At 38.7% G+C, this 19,369-nt stretch overlaps 1 long non-coding RNA gene and 1 pseudogene across 1 annotated transcript; both read right to left on the bottom strand.

The window, feature by feature from the left end:
- Positions 1-10,033: 10,033 nt before the first annotated feature.
- Positions 10,034-12,483, bottom strand: LOC148208215 (uncharacterized). Its single transcript, XR_015788948.1, has 3 exons — positions 11,698-12,483; positions 11,571-11,609; positions 10,034-10,328 (listed from the first exon to the last, which is right to left on the bottom strand). It is a non-coding gene; the product is annotated as an uncharacterized LOC148208215 (long non-coding RNA).
- A 2,087-nt stretch (positions 12,484-14,570) lies between these two features.
- On the bottom strand, positions 14,571-18,094 carry LOC148208214 (uncharacterized; annotated as a pseudogene).
- Positions 18,095-19,369: the final 1,275 nt, after the last annotated feature.

Here is a 19,369-nt window from a genome sequence, read left to right as displayed (position 1 = left end):
ATGAAAATGATGTTGGGCAAATTTGCAATTGATTTTGGGGGAACAAATATCAAGAATGATGTTGATTTTAGTATTTAGAAACTCAATGGAATAAACTCAACCCAGTTACTTTAAATTAGCTAAAAATACACAACATTTTTCAAACTCGGCGCCATGTGACTTTCTATATTTTTCATCGGTATTGCTTCACCGTCTTCTTATCTGAGTGGTTTTGAAGGTATACATTAATTCATAATATATCTATTAGAAAATTGAACATAATTTAATAAAAACCAACTATAACCTTGGGTCGAGGTCCTATGTCTAGGCTACTCGAGCAAAATCTTTATGTCTAAAGTCTTTCTCTTTAAAGTTAAATCAATTAAAGTTGTGAAAATATATCAACCTTTTCAGAATTGATGCTTGGTTAAATCATTAATTGGCCAAATGAATTTTTAACTTTATAAACAACCTTAAGTGTTAAAAGAAGAGAAAAACACCTTTTGCCCTGTTGGATTTTTAAAAAACTTAGTTAATCATAAAAATCAGGCTTGGGAAAATAAATTTAGCTCATAACTTTAGAGAAAAAATAGAATTAAACATTGTTATAAATGGAGGACGTGATGAAAGAATAGTAAAATAAGAACAAGCTGCAAATAAGAAGTTTGTAGCCCGAATGACCCTAACTCTTCATCTTTCGAGATTCGGGGAGCAATACAAAATTAGAGAACACATGGGTGGTGGCTCATGCAAAATGAAGAGGAAGAGGGTTCTAGGGTTTCTTACTATGTTTTGAATTAATAGGTCCACTTACCAAATTTTTTAAAACAAAGCCCCTGAGTTAAAAAAACTAAAATTCCAATTTTTCAAATATTACTAAACTTAATCATTTCCAAATAGCTTAAATAAACAAATGAGCCCAACGACTCCGAACTAGGACAGCAAAATACACTTCAGTAATTAAAATAAATCTCACAATGGCACCATGACAACCCAAAACAAAATAAAATGGAACAAATTAAAATAAATTAAAATACAATATGAATAAAATTAAAATAAATTTAATCTAACCTAAGTAACGCGAGGCGTTACAACAACACGCTCGTAATCACAATCACATCAAAGACCATAGCATAACAAACAGATAGGCAGCAAGGGATAATAATAATAGATTAACATTCCCATACAAGCAACCCAACACCTAGACTTTCGGGACTTCAACCACACGACCCACTAGCCTTTGTCCCACTAGTACTGACACTCGCTCTACACCCTATGTTGGTACTCCAAGTCTAACTTTTCGAGGCGTAACGGCTCTTGACATTCATCCCCCAAGATACCGACCTCCCTCTACAACGCTTGGTGTTCGACTTTGCCATTTATCCCCAAGGCCTTGAACTGTTTCTCATAGCACCACTCCACGTTAGTCATCCGAGTCTAACTCTTCGAGTCGTATTGGCCCTTGATATTTATCCCCAAGGCTCCAATACTCCTCTATAGAAGCTTGATATTCTACCTTGCCATTTATCCCCAAGGCCTTGAACTGTGCACCAGTCCTTGACATTTATCCCCAAGGTACCGATGACTACCCGGCGTATTGGTTCTTGACATTTATTCCCAAGACCCCAATACTTCTCCATAGAAACCTGATATTCAGCCTTGTCATTTATTCCTAAGGCATCCACTCAAGACTTTGAATAACCAAGCGATTAGTATGAATTTTCAATTCAGACAACCCATAGGTTAACGAACCACTAATCCGACCCATCACATTCTTGACAATTCCCACTAATCCTCCAAGGACAACCTATAAGTAAGTCTTCCACATCTCAATTCACAGCACAATTTACCATTATGCTTTTCATTGTACCAAACAAAACACTAACCCAACAGCTTTCAACACAACAATATAAAACTAAATAACAGGCTATCAACACACGCATTTCATATCTGACATGTTTACAAACGTCAAGGTTTAATTACTCCCAACCACAAAATTCAGAACTGATCACTCACAACCAATGATAAGAAATCATGCATTCCCATAATGTCTAACAATGAAAACAGAAACACGTAACTCAACAACAATCACTAAGAGTTCACAAAACCAAGACTAACAATTTCTAAGGCACGAAATAAATTATTCTAACTAAAAATCAGCACCAACCATTCCGTTAACACTTAATAACGCACGCACTCGCCCCTTGGTGTTACTTACCGACTGCTATGCTCCTATATCTTGCGTCAACTCACCACCTAATCAACAATAGACAAACGAAATAATTAATACAAAATTTCCAGCTGTCTAAATTCATTCTAAGAGATCTTGCAATGTCCATTACCGCAAAAATCGACTTCGTCTAGGTGCGGGTAAGTCAGGCCTAACTTGAATAAATGCAGGTTGCATAAATCGAGCCTCTAATGGTTGTGGGTAGGTGCCGAGATCGGAAACTACTGCTATCCGGACTATTTTAGCAGTAAAAACTCACCAAAACGATGCCCACGACGCTGTGTGCAGCAAGGACCCGGGCCACGACCCGCTGCTACCGGAATCCGCGCACCACAGCTGCTGCCCGACGCCCGCGCACCACCGCTGCAGCCCGACACTCGCGCACCGCTGCTGCCCGACACCCGCGCACGCCTGCTGCTGCCGGAAAACCGTGCACTCGTTGCTGCCCGACGCCGCGCACCGCCACTTTCCGGAGTCGCCCGCCGCAGTTGCCTGCCGCGCCGCCTGCCGCGCCGTTGCCTGCTACTGCTGCTGTCAAAACCGCCGGTGGTCGCCGTCCATCGAGTGCTTCGGGGAGGGTTGAGGCGCCGGTAGAAGAAAGAAAAACGACAACTAGAAACGGGGGGAAAAGAGGTGCTTCACGAATGGGAGGGGTTTTGGGGGCTAGGGTTTTCTCCTTACCTTTATGTTGTTTTTACAAAGAAGGGACCCACTTGGGCTAGGGTTTCTCCTTTTCCCTCTTGTTTTAAAACAAGGAAGGTCCACTTAACTAGGTACTTAATTTGGGCCCAACGAACCAGAACAATTGTAAAGAAAACCATTTCCTCGTTAAACAATAATTAGATACGTAACTACACGTCAACACTCAACAATTACCACAGCATCTCGAAATAAAATGAAATGGAACAATTAAATTAAATAAAAAGAAATTTCTAAGAAAGGAGGCCCCGAGACTTGAGGGTACACTAACCTGAGTAACGCGGGGCGTTACACTGAAGCTTGTCCATCTAAAAAAGCCAAGAGGGCTAGGGTATCAAGAGGGGTAGAAGAGCCACTTGAGGAGACCAATGACGAGGAGCCCGATTATATTGAGCAAACACCATCCAAGGTGAAAAGGGTGAGGTCGAAAGTGAAAATGCCTGACTTCGCTTCGTGTGAGATATTAATTGAGAAGGGCTTTGATGAAGCACAAGAACCCGTGCCAGAATATGTCAAGAGACGGCTTCTGGAGAATTGTTAGGAGACGTTTGCCCTACCTACGCGTGTATCAGAGGCCTTGGTAAAAAAAATTTATACTGCCATCAATCCACACTAAGGAGATGTAGTGAGAGTACGAGGTAAAATGGTAGAATTTTCACCTCCCATTATTAACACGCACTGTGTAACGACCCAGAATTTCCCACACACTTCTAGGTCACGTTAACTACCCAACTAATTAAGCTTACCCCAAGTACGTCCTGCCAACTCCCTATGCAAACAAATATATAAAATCAAGTTCCAATTCTCATCAATTTAACGATAAATCAATCTCATAGAATATCATTCGATAACATTCGTGGACCACCCCACAAGACAAGTTTATCATTCAACTAAGTGAAACTCGATGAATAGAATAAAACTAAAATAGGCACCTATCTCGAAAGGAAACTAACAACAAGGGGATAGGCCCTCACCGACACTCACACACATCATGCTCAATTATATCATGAAACAATCGTAGTCATGCCTTTCAACATATTATGCATTCAAACATAAACACATTCCATAAAAATTTAGTGACATCCACAACCAGTAAATACATTAACAACCAACCTCTAGTCTCCCTAACACCGCAAGTACTTCCATACATATCTCAGCTATCCTAACCTTCCACAGTTATCCCCTTTGAATAGAGTCGGCCCCTGACCATTTATACCTAGAGCCCCGACACTTCAGGATCGGCCCTCGACCATTTATACCCGAGGCCCCGATGACTTCACCATTTATTGGCCCTTGACCATTTATACCTAAGGCCCAAATAGTCTTCCCTCCAAAGGACTCCTCGTATCGACCCTCGACCATTTATACCCGAGGCCTCGATACTCCATTAGTGACGTATCAGCCCCCGACCATTTATACCCGAGGCCCTGACACCCACTCTTTCATTCTTTCCAAAAATCCAACTTTCACCAGAGTCTCGCTATATACTTTCTTTTACCACTAACCCTGCATCTTCCAACTCACAAATACAGTTCAGCATGCTTTCACAGCTTTAACAACTTTCTAATAACGAAATAATAAGCCAATCATGCTCAATATCCAACATTATTATTACTAAGGATAATAGTTCACTAAACACGCCTGACAAAAACATGCATATCCATGCAACAAACATTACCACAGCTATACTCACAGTTTAGCAAACCAGAAAACTCACCATTTTCATCGACAACTATCCAACACCATTCCAAACATATCGACTAACACAACGAAAATTATATAACACAATGACATCACAAAATTAGCATTAAATGCCACAAAAATCAGCACGTCAGAGACCATCGAGCATACATTAACACACGCACACACCCCTTGTCTACTTACACACAACCGCGCCCTTAAATGTTGCGCCAACTTCATACCTAAGCACACCAAAACAGAAAATACAGCACATTACGCACCTTATTTAGTTCCCTGTAATCTATACAAAGTCGCATAGAACCGTCTTTCTTCTTAACAAAGAGCACGGGCGCACCCCAAGGGGACACGCCTTAACTCCAAAGGGTGGTGTCGGCATTGAAGGCCAGCCATCCTCTTCGAGATCGGGCTTGTGGGAGCAATTCGTTTGGAGCGAGAGGGAGAATTGAGAGAGAGACTGATTGATAGAGTATCCTTGCTTTTTCTAAGAAGAAATATTATGTACAGTTTAAGCAAATGCTTAAATGTGACGTGGGGTAACTCCCCACGTCACAACTTCCCACTCCCCTACAATTTTGTAGGGGAGTTTTTAATTAATAATTAATAATTAATTAATTAATTATTAATCAAATAAATTTAATTATTAATTATTAATATAATTAATAATTAATTAATTAATTAACAATTAATTATTTAAAATTTAATTAAATATCACATATTTAATTAAACCCATATATTTGAATGTTATTCAAATGCATCTCTCTCGTATAACCTATAGTCGTAATGTACATCTTATGCACATTATTTTTAACCTATAGTTTTAATATGAATCTTATTCATATTAATTTTATTTGAATCTCATTCAAATAATTTCTCTCATAATATATAGTTTTAATCTACAATTAACTATGTATTATAATGTATTGATACACAAATATTCCCTTGAGCAATTTGAACAGTTCAAATTCTTCCAAAAACTTGTTCATCGTTTTACTCGTTATGAGCTAGCAAGGGTACCTAATGGACCTACAGATCAGAAATTCCAACGATACGAGATTAATCGGTCAAACTCATTGACCGAGTTAATCAACATTCGTTAACTACGAGTCACTCTACTAAAGACCCGCAGTTGCACTCTTCTCACTGCAGAATGTTTTCGTGTCCATGGGTATACGACCATTAATGACAAATCAATCCTTCACGAGTGCTCGTAACACAAGTTGGGTAAAATTACCGTTTTACCCCTGAGTTACATCTTGCTCCTTAAATACCACTGCTCCTCTAATGAACAACCCGGTTATGGTCCGACCAATAACCCGAAGTCCCTCTCGGGCCAATGAAAAGGTAGGGCCCCTTATTCAAGTCCCAGAGTCAGCATTTAAGAGAACACTCATCTACTCCCCAAAGTCAGGGAGGAGTGAATTTCGTCTTGTGAAGTTATGTTCGAGCTCCCCACTCGATCTCGTCCCCAAAATGGTAGGAATATTGAGTCGGCAACTCGGGCCACTCTCACCCATACAGATAAAAGGATGAGCCCTCACGGGCAGGAGTCCATAACTCACTCAGGATTTGACAATGAGTCGTCTAGTCATCTTATGAAATAGCAGTCTGTTAGTCAACGGCTATACATCTAAAGATTGGCTATTTCGCAGTCCAGTCTTATACAAACTCATTATATAGGCTACCCCATTTGCATGTCTCCACACGAACGACCTGGATTGAGTCGTTTGTAACATTTACAAAGTGGGCCGTATCCATAGTATTGTCAAGATAAGGTATCCAACCTTATCCATATACTATAGACCCTTTAGGTTATTCCCGGGACATTATCCACTTGTATATCAGAGGTATATCAAATATATACCTCATATATCAGGAGTATATCAAATATATACCTAGTATATCAAATATATACCCATTATATATATTGTCCCGGTTACACGATAATAACCTTGGATGTTTAGTTTATTGGATTTTGGACAATGCAATGCTATGAATTCAACAACAAATTTATTGAATATACATTTGTTTTTATATAAATACAAACTACGAGTTTAAAGCAACACACCCAACAAACTCCCACTTGAACTAAACTCGAGTGGGGTGTACATTATCATAAGGCAGAGGGAAAATACAATAAACTAGGGCATACACTATACCCATTACATTTCTCCCACTTGCCCTAGACTAATCGTACAAAGCTCGTAGACCTAGACTTTCTAGATGGCCCTCAAACACTTTAGTTGTGAGCGGTGTTTTTAAAAAGGATCAACAATATTGTGCTCCGAAGCAATCTTTGTGACAATAACATCTCCTTGTTGCACTATCTCCCGTATAAGGTTGTACTTCCTTTCGATGTGTTTGCCTCTCTTGTGGCTTCGAGGTTCTTTAGAATTTGTCACAGCACCACTGTTATCACAATAAAGTGTGATGGGCAAGTTCATGTTTCGAAAAACATCCAAATCTGTCAAGAACATTCTAAGTCAAACCGCCTCTTTTGCTGCTTTACAAGATGCAACGTACTCAGCCTCCATGGTGGAGTATGCGATGCATCCTTGTTTGATGCTTCCCCAAACTACCGCTCCATTGTTAAGAGTGAATATTGAACCCGACGTGGATTTCCTTGAATCCTTGTCTATTTGGAAGTCAGAGTCAATGTATCCTATAAGGATCAAATCCTTAGCGCCATACACGAGCTTGTAGTCCCTCGTTCTCCTAAGATACTTGAGGATTCCCTTAACAGCAGTCCAGTGATCATATCCTGGGTTGGATTGATACTTATTGACCATCCCTACTGCAGAGCAAAATTTAGTCCCAGTGCACAACATAGCGTACATCAGACCGCTCACTACTGAAGCATAAGGTATACGTCTCATATCCTCAACTTCTTGAGGTGTCTTAGGACATTGTTCCTTAGACAGATGAATTCCATGTCTGAAGGGCTAGCCTTTCTTGGAATATTGCATCGAATATCGAACAAGCATCTTGTTGATATAAGTTGCTTGAGACAGGGCTAACGTTTTGTTCTTGCGATCCCGTAGAATTTGGATGCCAAGAACATACTGAGCTTCTCCCAAATCCTTCATTTGGAACTCAGTAGCTAGCCACTTTTTTATGTCAGTGAGGTATCCTACATCATTCCCGATGAGTAGGATATCATCCACATACAACACTAAGAAGACTACAGTGTTGTTGACGATCTTTTTGTATACACAAGGCTCATCAACGTTTTGGTCAATACCATAAGATTTGATCGCAGTATCAAACCTTATGTTCCAAGATCGAGATGCTTGTTTCAGCCCATATATGGACCGTTTAAGCTTGCAAACCTTTTGCTCTTGACCTTGTGCTATGAACCATTCAGGTTGAGACATATAAATACTTTCTTCAAGATTGCCATTCAGAAAAATAGTCTTGACATCCATTTGTCATATCTCATATTCATAATATGTGGCAATGGACAAAAGTATTCTGATGGACTTAAGTATTCTGATGAACTTAAGCATAGCTATAAGGGAGAAGGTTTCTTCATAGTCCACCCCTTCCCTTTGTGTGTAGCCTTTTGCCACAAGTCTCGCCTTATAGGTCTGTACCTTTCCTTCGGCGTCTCGTTTTCACTTATAGATCCATTTGCACCCTATGGGTTTTACCCCGTCAAGTTGATCTATAAATTCCCAAACGGAATTGAAGTACATGGACTCCATTTCCAGGTCCTTTGCTTTGACCCATTTTTCCTTGTCAGTATCTTCCATTGCCTTTTTGTAGGTCAATGGATCCTCGACGCCACCATCAGGTATGACAACTTGGGTTTCAGTTAAACTCACGTAGCGGTCGGGTTGTGACACAACCCTCCCACTACGTCGAGGCACCCTCAACACCTGAGGTGGATGTGACTGACGTGATGTATTGGCTTCATCAACAACTCTTGTTGAAGTGCCAGTTTGATCAACTCTTGCTGAAGTGCTTGTAGCCTCTTCCGAAATCTCGTTAATCACTATCTTACTTCGTGGTTTATGATCTCGAACATGGTCTTCTTCTAAGAAAGTAGCATTTATCGATACAAACACTCTGTTTTCTTGAGGATTGAAGAATAGACCACCTCTCGTCTCTTTAGGGTAACCTACGAATAGGCATACTTTTGAACGAGGCTCCAGTTTCTCTGGGTTAGTCATGAGCACGTGTGTCGGGCATCCCCAAATACGGAAATGACGTAAACTAGCTTTACGACCCTTCCATAGCTCAAAGGGTGTTTCAGAAACGCTCTTTAATGGAACTACGTTCAAAATATAAACCGCAGTCTTCACTGCGTAACCCCAAAACGAGTTAGGCAACTGAGAATAGCTCATCATTGATCGAACCATGTCCAACAAGGTTCTGTTTCTCCTTTCTGATACACCGTTTTGTTGAGGTGTACCAGGGGCTAAGAGTTGGGATGTGATTCGATGTTCTATCATATAGTCATAGAATCTCAAGTCCATATACTCTCCACCCTGATCAGATCGAAGTGTTTTAATGGTTTTACCTAATTGATTTTCAACTTCAGTCTTGTACTCCTTGAACTTTTCAAGGGCTTCAGACTTATGTTGCATTAGGTATAAATAACCATACCTTGAATAATCATCTATAAAAGAGATGAAGTATTCATACCCTCCTCGATCTTTAACATTCATCGGACCACAAAGGTCTGAATGTATAAGTTCTAAGACCTCTTTGGCTCTATAACATTTTCCAGTAAAAGGTCTTTTAGTCATCTTGCCTTCAAGACAAGATTCATATGGTGGTAAAGAATCATCTTCTAACTCTCTTAGAATGCCATTCTTAACCAACCTCTCAATCCCATTAAGATTAATGTGACCTAATCATAAATGCCAAAGATAGGTATTTTCTTTTTGAGAAACTTTTTGCCTTTTATTTTGAGTTCTAGCATTTTTAAACAACTCGGTATTTAAAACTGCTTTAGTTATGGTTGGTCTTAGCACATACAAGTTGTTTTCAAGCAAAGCAGAACAAATATTAACACCATTTCTTGAAATGAACGCTTCATTAAATTGAAATGAAATGAAGTACATATGATCTAACAAACAAGAAAGTTGTAACGCCCTAGAATTCTCAATATTTCCAAACGAGGACCGTTACTAAGACTACCCAAAATTTTCACTTAAACAAGAGAATTATCTTCACAACAAGACTAAACAATAAAACTACCATGCTTCTTCTGCGCTACTCTGATTCAATACTCACGAGAGCTTGAACAATCAAAACAACAACACTAAAGATTTAAGAGAAACTCAAATCCTTTACAGATAATCCATTTAATTACCAACTTCACATTATCCAAACTCCTCAAGGAAACCTTTACTAATCATAAACCATCCACTAAATGAAAATTAACATCTCGAATGGCAACGAAGCAAAAGCTAACTCAAGTTCGATCAACTAAAACAAATGTATTCATAAGTATCCTAAGAAGATTACAGTCCTGGAGTTCGAGAAGCTAACAAAATTAATGTTCTAAAAAGAATAATGAATTGACCACCTTAAAACATCCTTTAAACCATAAAACTAAACAAAACCAACCACTAACAACTCAACTACAAGATGAAATAACTGCAACTATCCTAACTAAAAGAATTAAATACACGCAGCATAGCTAATGGTCTTTCCGATCAAGCCTCCTCCTCGCCACCACCATTCCAAAGAGTAATCCTGTTACCTACAAAGTCTAGTGAGAAAAATAAGGGGTGAGTACACCCACGGTACCCAGTAAGCATTACATACTTGAAGGGTCACGCACAAACAGCGTGCTATGCAAAGAATCCACACATCATGCTTATCAATAACTTCAAGCTTTAAGTAAAAAGAAACATATTAAAAGAAGCAGTTTATGCATAAGTTTAACTAAACATGCACCATGCATGTCAAACTCATCCTTACATCTAAACTCACTAGTTCTCTTTCCTAGTTCCTCCAAGAGTTACTCCTTCAAGTCGAATCGACCTCTGACCTCGCATAGCCAAGGCATCCACACTTCTCCACGGTGCTCGACGTTGGACCTTGACATTTATCCCCAAGGCCTCAACTACTGCATAACGTAATGGTCCTTAGCCTCCAAGCAACTCCTAACCTATCACACTATGTTAGTCCTCCAAGTCTAACTCCTCGAATCGTATCGGCCCTTGCCATTTATCCCTAAGGCCCGACACTCATCTACAGAGGCTTGGCGTTCGACCTTGCCATTTATCCCCAAGGCTTCAAACTGTGCATCGACCCTTGACATTTATCCCCAAGGTATCGACGACTACTCAACGTATTGGTCCTTGACCGCCACCACATCAAGACCCAATACTAATTCAACAAAATAGAATCACCGTGCCGACCCCCGACCCTTTGTACCCACAGCCTCGACACTCATCTCTACCAAGTTGGGGTATCGATCCCCGACCTTTGCACCTGGAGCCTCAATACCCAACTAGTGATGTGCCAGCCTTTTTGGCCCTGTTAGTTCTCCATTTACTGTATTACATCCCGAAACTCTCACCAGAGTCCTGCTACATACTTTCTAGGCCATGACCCATGCAGCACTCAACTCACAATAAAACCAGCATGCTTCCAAAACCAAAAACAGTAAGTTAAAAATGAGATGACAGGTATACATGCATCCGCAACACAACAGATTTCTCCCATATTATTTCAGTATGCTTTTATGAACACAACCCTGCAACGATAAAACCATTCATAATCCATAATGCTTTCAGAAATCCCACTAAGCATCAAATCCAACAACGCAAAGCAAATCAATTATAAACAACCAGAACCAACATGATTTCATTCAACTAGTTATAATCATTAGCCAATATTCACTAAGACACAATCAACTTACATATTAATAAATAAACACACCGAAAGCACCAAACAATTCATACATATTCATACAACAAACATCCTCCAAGTAAGAACTACTTACACACTCTCAATGTTCCTAATTCTTCGGTTTATTCGGCACCTAGGCATTTAAATAAAAAAACAGCATGTCAAGAAGACAGTTTCAGTCATAAAAATCAGTTATAAGGAGAGTTCGAAACGTCCGTTACCACAAAAACGATTTCGTTTGAGTGTGAGTAACTCATATCTAACTCGAGCAAGGGTGGGTAACGTAGATCGGGTTTCAAACGGGTGTGGGTAAGTGCGAAACACCACGAAACTGCTGCTGTCCACGTTTTGCAGTAGAGGAACGCGTCGAAACAACTTCAAACGACTTCGTTTTGCTATCCGTTACTACAAAACGACTTCGCTTAGGTGTGGGTAACTCTTATCTAACTCGAGCAAGGGTGGGTAACGTAAATCGGGCTTCGAACGAGTGTGGATAAGGACCAAACACCATGAAACTACTGCTGTCCACGTTTTGCAGCAGAGGAACGCATCGAAACAACTTCCAACGACTTCGTTTTGCTATCCGTTACTACAAAACGACTTCGTTTAGGTGTGGGTAACTCTTATCTAACTCGAGCAAGGATGGGTAACGTAAATCGGGCTTCAAACGGGTGTGGTTAAGCACCAAACACCACGAAACTGCTGCTGTCCACGTTTTGCAGCGGAGGAACGCGCCGAAACGACTTCCAACGACTTTGTTTTGCTGTCCGCTACCACAAAACGACTTCACTTATATGTGGGTAGCTTAGATCTAGTTCGGATAGGTGTGGGTAAGGGTCGAATATCGCCGGAATGAAGAAAAACACTACCAAAAACACTGCTGTCGGTGACGCCGTCCGCTACCATTGCCAGTGACGCCGATAGCCGCAGCTACCTCGCCGGAGAAAACAAAGAGAGGGGGGGCGGCTGAAACAAATGGAGAAGAAAGAGATGTGGGGTAGCTTAGGGTTTCCTTTCCTTTATTTTTGTTTTAATTTACATTCTTTTTGTTTTAAAAACTAAAAGCCTAATCCCTTATTCTTAAAAGAGACCCAACTAGATAACACAATGACCCAAAACAATAAGCCCAATAATTATACTTTAGAAATCAAATAAAACCCACAACAGCCCGAAATAAAATAGTTAACTGAAACTCTAAAACCCAAGAATAACAATCCACAGAAAAAGTAGAATTTAGGAAAAAAAATCCTAAAACCCGTGAATTTAAGATTTAACTAAAAAATGTCCTAGACAGGTCGACAACTTAAATTATCTTAATCTAATGAAATTAAACTTAATTCTAATTTAGCCAAAAATTAGAATTTCAAAATTATAAAATCCAAGAATAAAGTTTATCAGCTTAGGGAAAAATCCAAAGACACTATTTATCTCTTAAAATAAACGGGTCAGAGAACGCAGGGCGTTACAAAACTGAAATTAAGTTCCTTTTAATTTCAGGAATTACGTACACATTATCTAATAATATATACATATTCTTGTTTGTAAACAACTTGAGCTCCCCTACCGCCACAACTGAGGCGACCTCTCCTGTTCCGACCTTGAGTGTCATCTCTCCGGTGTCAAGCTGCCTCCAGGAACTAATTCCCAGAAATGAAGAACAAACGTGATTAGTGCACTACAACAAATCTGCTATTTCATGACGGGCATTGCCCGACATTAAATATTAACCATGTCGGTCACTGACCGACATCTATACGAGTGTCCTTGTTTCCCTTTCATGTCGGACAGTTTTATGGTCGGGCATTGCCCGTCATGTATATTTTCTTTCCATCCGGACATGGCCGTCATGAAACGACCCTTTTAAGGTCGGGCATTGCCCGTCATGTATAGCGTTTTCCATGACGGACGTGTCGTCATGAAAGAATAACCATGACGGGTGACGACCGACATCTTTATCACTGTCCTTGTTTTGTGACTATCATTGTATGTGCGACATTGTTTGTACGCCATTGTTTGTACGTCATCTTTTGTGTGACATTGTTTGTACGTCATTGTATGTACATCGATATATATGTCACGAAATGACTATATTTCGTGACAGATATTGATCGTCATTATTTTGTGAATAAATAAATTAAAACATAGTTAGTTGCCTAGACGTGGCTAACCAGCTATATATATTTCCTTCACACCTATTATAATATCTGAATATGCAACTAAAACTTTTAACACATACATCCATTATAAAACAATATCTATTCTAAAACTTAACTCAAAAACTAACCTTAGACTCAAAACACAAATAATAAAAAAGTACAAATTTCAACATAGCCTCTCCACTTTTAGAATAACTCAAAACTAGCCAAAAATATATCTCTCAATTCCAACCTATTCTATAAATGCTTAACAAAAACACAAACAATCAAGAGTAAGTACAAATTTCATCATGACCTCCCCACTTTAGAATATAACTCAAAACTAACCAACCAATATATCTCATTCCAACCTATTCTTAGAAAATAATTCTCAATATTGTTGAAACTCAAAAACTAATATTCAAGTAAGACTAATTTCAACATCATGATCTTTTAAAACACAACTCAAGAACTAACCTTAAACTCAAAACACAAATAATCAAAAGTATAAATTTCAACATAACCTCTCCACTTTTAGAATAACTCAAAACTAGCAAACAATATATCTCTCAATTCCAACCTATTCTATAAAAGCTTAACAAAAACACAAACTATCAAGAGTAAGTACAAATTTCATCATGACCTCCCTACTTTAGAATATAACTCAAAACTAACCAACCAATATATCTCCTTCCAACCTATTCTCACAAAATAATTATCAATATTATTGAAACTCAAAAACTAATATGCAAGTAAAACTAATTTCAACATCATGATCTTCCAAAACGCGACTCAAGAACTAACCTGAAACTCAAAACACAAATAATCAAAAGTACAAATTTCAACATAACCTCTCCACTTTTAGAATAACTCAAAACTAGCATGGTTATAAACAAAAGAAACACTTCTATATAAACACCATTCCACACAAATAAACACAACTAATGAATCCATAGGTACTACACAAATCGTCCAACAAAAGATGCCCATTCTATTCGAACTTCGTCGATTTCTTCTTGTTGATAGGCACTTTTTGTATTAAACTACAAAAAAAAAAAGAAAAAGAAAGATAATACTAATATAATGACAAATCATATATAAACACATAAAGGTATATGATAATACGTACAAGTTCAGTAAGAGGAGTATGAGGGTTCCACACTATTTCTCGTGTATACTTTTGCAAATAGTACCCACACTCGATAGAACCTGGTTGTCGAGGACACTACATATAGAAAATTTGAAAAATAACAAAATTATGAGTTATACAAAGGATTTACTGCGACATTGTTATAAATTATGCAAATTTACCTTCACAGGTTTCCAAATTGTAGTATTGCGAGATTTTTGAGTAGAATGTTTAGCTTGCCACATTTTCAATGATCTAAATAATTTGAAACATTAGAATAACATAATTGTAAAAATTTCAACTATAAGAGTTCAAGGCACTTACGTGTTTATGATTCCCTTATAATTTTCTTCAATCTTACTTCTTAGAGAGTCCAATACATAAACACAATTCTCTCATAGATGTATAACAAACAACTTCCAGTGAAAACTATTAATAACCAACATGATAATATTATCATTCATGCATGGTTAAAAGAAACTATAAATAAGTAAAATGAAGTTAAATTGCTAGCTTACCCGCTGTTATGTGGGATGAGTACTACTTGTTCTAAGTTATCCATATTTAACGTGTTGGCTAGATGTCTTGAACAAGTTTCTTGAGACATTATTTGTGGTACAATATTGTCTAGGTCAACCACCGAGAACTTCTTACGTGTCTCCTCCTCACATTCATTACAAAGATACCTAAAAATATAATTGTAAAACATTAAACTTCTTAGTTAATGAATCTAAGATATGAAATAGATTTAATATACTTACGAGATGTATGTGAGCACACACATATAGCCTATTTCAATCATCTCGCAGTATTGCATGATGTCGTCACGTGTTAAAGTAATGATCTTCTCTTTTCCAAATATGTGATCACCAATATTGGAGTTATTCGGCACAGCAAGAGCAAGTGCAACCTACGATTCAATTTCAAATAAGTAGCTGACATTTAAGTATACCTTAAATTGTATGGTTAGAGATTAAGATTACCCATTCTCGCAACCAACTACTAAATGTGTGATTATGCTCATCTTGAAGCCAGTTCTTGTTTTTAGACTTACTTGGATTAAGCTTAGACAAAACATCCATGTGTTGCCTGTTGCAAATATAACAGATGTCAATGACAAAGTTATGATCTAGATGATCACTTAATTAGAAAGTTATAAAAGAGAATGAAATTTGCATACACTACGTATGGAAATACATCATTTACATTTTGAAGGACATAAAGGTGAGCTTGATCTAGTTGATCCTTACTCAGTCTGCTGTATGAAGCAATAGATAATGGTCTATCAATGTCTGAATTCTCTTTCCTTACTCGGTCTATCAAGCACTAGTAGACATAGTTTCGATGTTTCTCTTGATCGATATTGATTCACCATGCCAAATCCATGTCTTATAGCTTTGATCAATACCATAAACAAATAAGTGATCTCTTACTACATTCACATTTTGAGACTTTGCATTTACACACTTTAAACATGGGCAACAATCTTTTTGAATGTCGTAATCCATTTTCAATGAACATCTCAACCCCTAAACTATACTCGGTTGACATTCTATTTTTTGTCATCCACGACTTATCCATAATTAAATTTATGAAAGTTTGATCTACAAAAAAAAAAACAACAACAACAATAGTTAAGTTTGTGTACTTCGTCGGGTTCTTAAGAAGTAAAATAGGAATGTTAAGAAATAAAGGGTTATTCTACTTGTCGGGTTTTTTTCCTATTATGTTGTATTCTATTGTTTTGCTTTTTTTCACCGACGAAATTCTTGTTTCAAACATTTTCACAAGCTTGCCTACGGTGGTTTCACAAATGTACACAGAGGTGGATTTGAGGAAAATCTTGTAATGGTGGATTTGAGAACAAATATGAGTGTTGAGAAACTGAGAGCAAAAGAAAAGGATAAGAGATGAAAAGAAATAAAAAAAAAGTATAAAATCTGATGAGACAAGAATCAAAGAAGAAATGAGAGCTTCAAAACAGCAGCCATGGAAGGCAAAACAAAGCCCTTGTTTCGCAAAATTCCGCAAGAATCTATTTTTTTCTTCTTCTTCTACTTTTCAATAATCGAGCAGCAACAAAATTTGTAGAACTCAAAAGGCAAAGAGAAGAGAAATTGTTCTACATATATATTTACTACACAAACTCAAATGTGGAACAAATTTCAATTACCCACTACACAAACTCAAACTTAAACAGAAACTCAAACTCATTCATGCAATATAGATGAAAAAGAGCCAAATCGATGAATAACCCAAACTCAAACCACTAGAAAATTACTTATCAAACTAGAAGAAGATGAAAACGAGCGAATATGAGGGAGATGAAAGGAACCTTCGATATTTGTCGCCGCCGCTGTATATTCATTGTATATTCGCCGCTGCCGCCGCCGATTGTCGCTCTCTGCAGTCGAAAATTGCTCTTCACCATTGGGTCTCGCTCGCGCCTCCCGTACGTGGTCGTTTGCTCCTCTTCCCCCGGTAATGGAGCAAGGTTTACGTCGGTTTCAAGAGAAGATAGAGAGGGTTCGCACGGCAAAGGGAGCTGGGGAGGCAAAAAAATTTCGGGGTGTAAAAATTTTGGGTGAAATTTTAAATTTAGGGCATTTTTCATGGCGGGCCTAGCCTGCCATTAAAATTAAAGATACAATGGCGGGCTAGGCTCAACATGGATACTTAAAAAAAAATTAAAATTAAAATTTGGCGTGTTTTAGCATGTCCGACATGGTTGCCTCCGTGTTTTTCTTGTGCGACATCATTTCCTCCGCATTTTTTTTTGTCCGACATTAAAACCAAGATTTGTTGTAGTGGTGGCTCCTGAATCCAGTATCCAGGTGGAGTCATCGTTCTCCACTAAACATGTTTCCAAAACAACTAAATCATATTTACCTTCGTTGGCTTTCTTCTTTCGGCCAAGTATTTTGCGCAGTTGCGCTTCCAATGCCCTTCCATATTGCAGTCGAAACACTTTCCTTTCTCTGCAACCTTGGCCTTGCCTTTCTTGGTAGCGGCAGCAGCGGAGTCAAGTTTAGACCCCTTACCAGCAGCCTTTTTCTTCTTGAAAGTCTTACTTTCAGAAGAAAAGGTCGCAGACTTGGTTCCAGAGGACGAACCTCGGTCGAACCTCTTTGAGGTGGCAACATTTGCCTCTCGTTCTTGTCTCTTACTTTTCATAAGAGACTGGTAGGTCTGCAGCTCGTTTAAGAGCGTGGTAAGAGTGTACTCCAACTTATTCATAACCGCATTGCTGCGGAATGGCAGGAAACTCTTCAGAAGAGATTCCATAATGAAGCTGACCTGACTCTGCTCGTCTATGACAACCCCGTTTGACTCTACCACGTTGAAGTGGACCATCAGGTTGAGAACGTGTTCTCGCACTGAGGAGCCCTCCTTTATGCGGGAGTTGTAAATGAACTTTAGGGCTTTGTATCGAGCCTGTGAGGACGGTTGTCCAAACATGCTCTGCAGCGAGTCCATGATCTCTTTAGCGGTGGCCTTGTCCTCGTGCTTCTTAGCAAGCACATCAGATATGCTCGCTAAGATGTAGACCTTAGCCTCGACATTGGCCTTGATCCATCTGTCATAGATGTTGCGCACCGCCAAGTGGCGTTAGGCACAAGAGCTTGAGGACAATTCTGTTGCAAGACGAAGCTAAAATCATCTATCACGAGAATAGTGTTTAGATTCGATTTCCATTGTTTGTAATTCTTCCCATTAAGTTTTTGCGTGGTTAGGAGTGCAATAATAGAAGTAGACATGCTGAAAGTAAAAACAAACCTATATTAGTTGCATGCATTAGCCTTTAAACCCAATCATATTTTAGCAAAAGTAATTAAGCACCCTAACAAATTGTTTTGCAACAACGCTTCAGTGATTTAGAGCAACAGCCACCGTAGGGCAGACAGGTACTCCTTCACTAAATTGAGACGTTCCCAACTAAATTTTACACCAGAATAATTCTTATTCCTAAAAACTTTTGTCATCGTTTATTTGGTCAAGAAATTGCTAACTAACTTAACAACGCCCCGTAAGTGTGACCCATCATTTTCGGACCTCAAAGGTCCGCCCCAATAATCCCGCCGTAGGGAAGGAAAATATTGGAGCAAAACCTAAGAGACCCTTATCCATTTCTGGAGTTTGCCTTGGTTTTGATTCCATACAATGAACCCTTCGTAGAGATGGTCGCTTCAAGATGACACGCAGGTCATGTATAAAACCTCACGGTGCAAACCAATGGTGGAGACCGCAGGATATGTTGTCACACATCCTTCTCCCACTTACTATGAATACTGTCTCCATTCACCTCGATATTGAACCATGCAAACACTTTCCGTAGAGATGGTCGCTCCAGGGCGACACGAGGCCGAGCATGGAACTCATAGTGTGAATATGAAGGAGAACGTGAGAATGAGAGAAAAATATATTATATACACCTTGTATATCAAACATATACGAGGTATATTACATATTCCCTTTTGCTCCCACTTAGTATTCTAAGACTGGGGTATATTACTTAGATTAATTCCGGCTAAGTGAAATTAACTAAGTGAATTTTTAGTCGGCCCAATATAACTTTTTATATTGGTAGTTGTCCATTAATGTTTTAGTTTATTAAACATTTCAATAAAC

Source organism: Momordica charantia (assembly GCF_013281855.1).
Source record: "Momordica charantia cultivar OHB3-1 chromosome 11 unlocalized genomic scaffold, Mcharantia_2.0 BLBB01000011.1, whole genome shotgun sequence".
Taxonomy (NCBI): Eukaryota; Viridiplantae; Streptophyta; class Magnoliopsida; order Cucurbitales; family Cucurbitaceae; genus Momordica; species Momordica charantia.
Note: the sequence above shows the minus strand (reverse complement) of the source record. Positions and strands in the feature narration are given on the sequence as shown.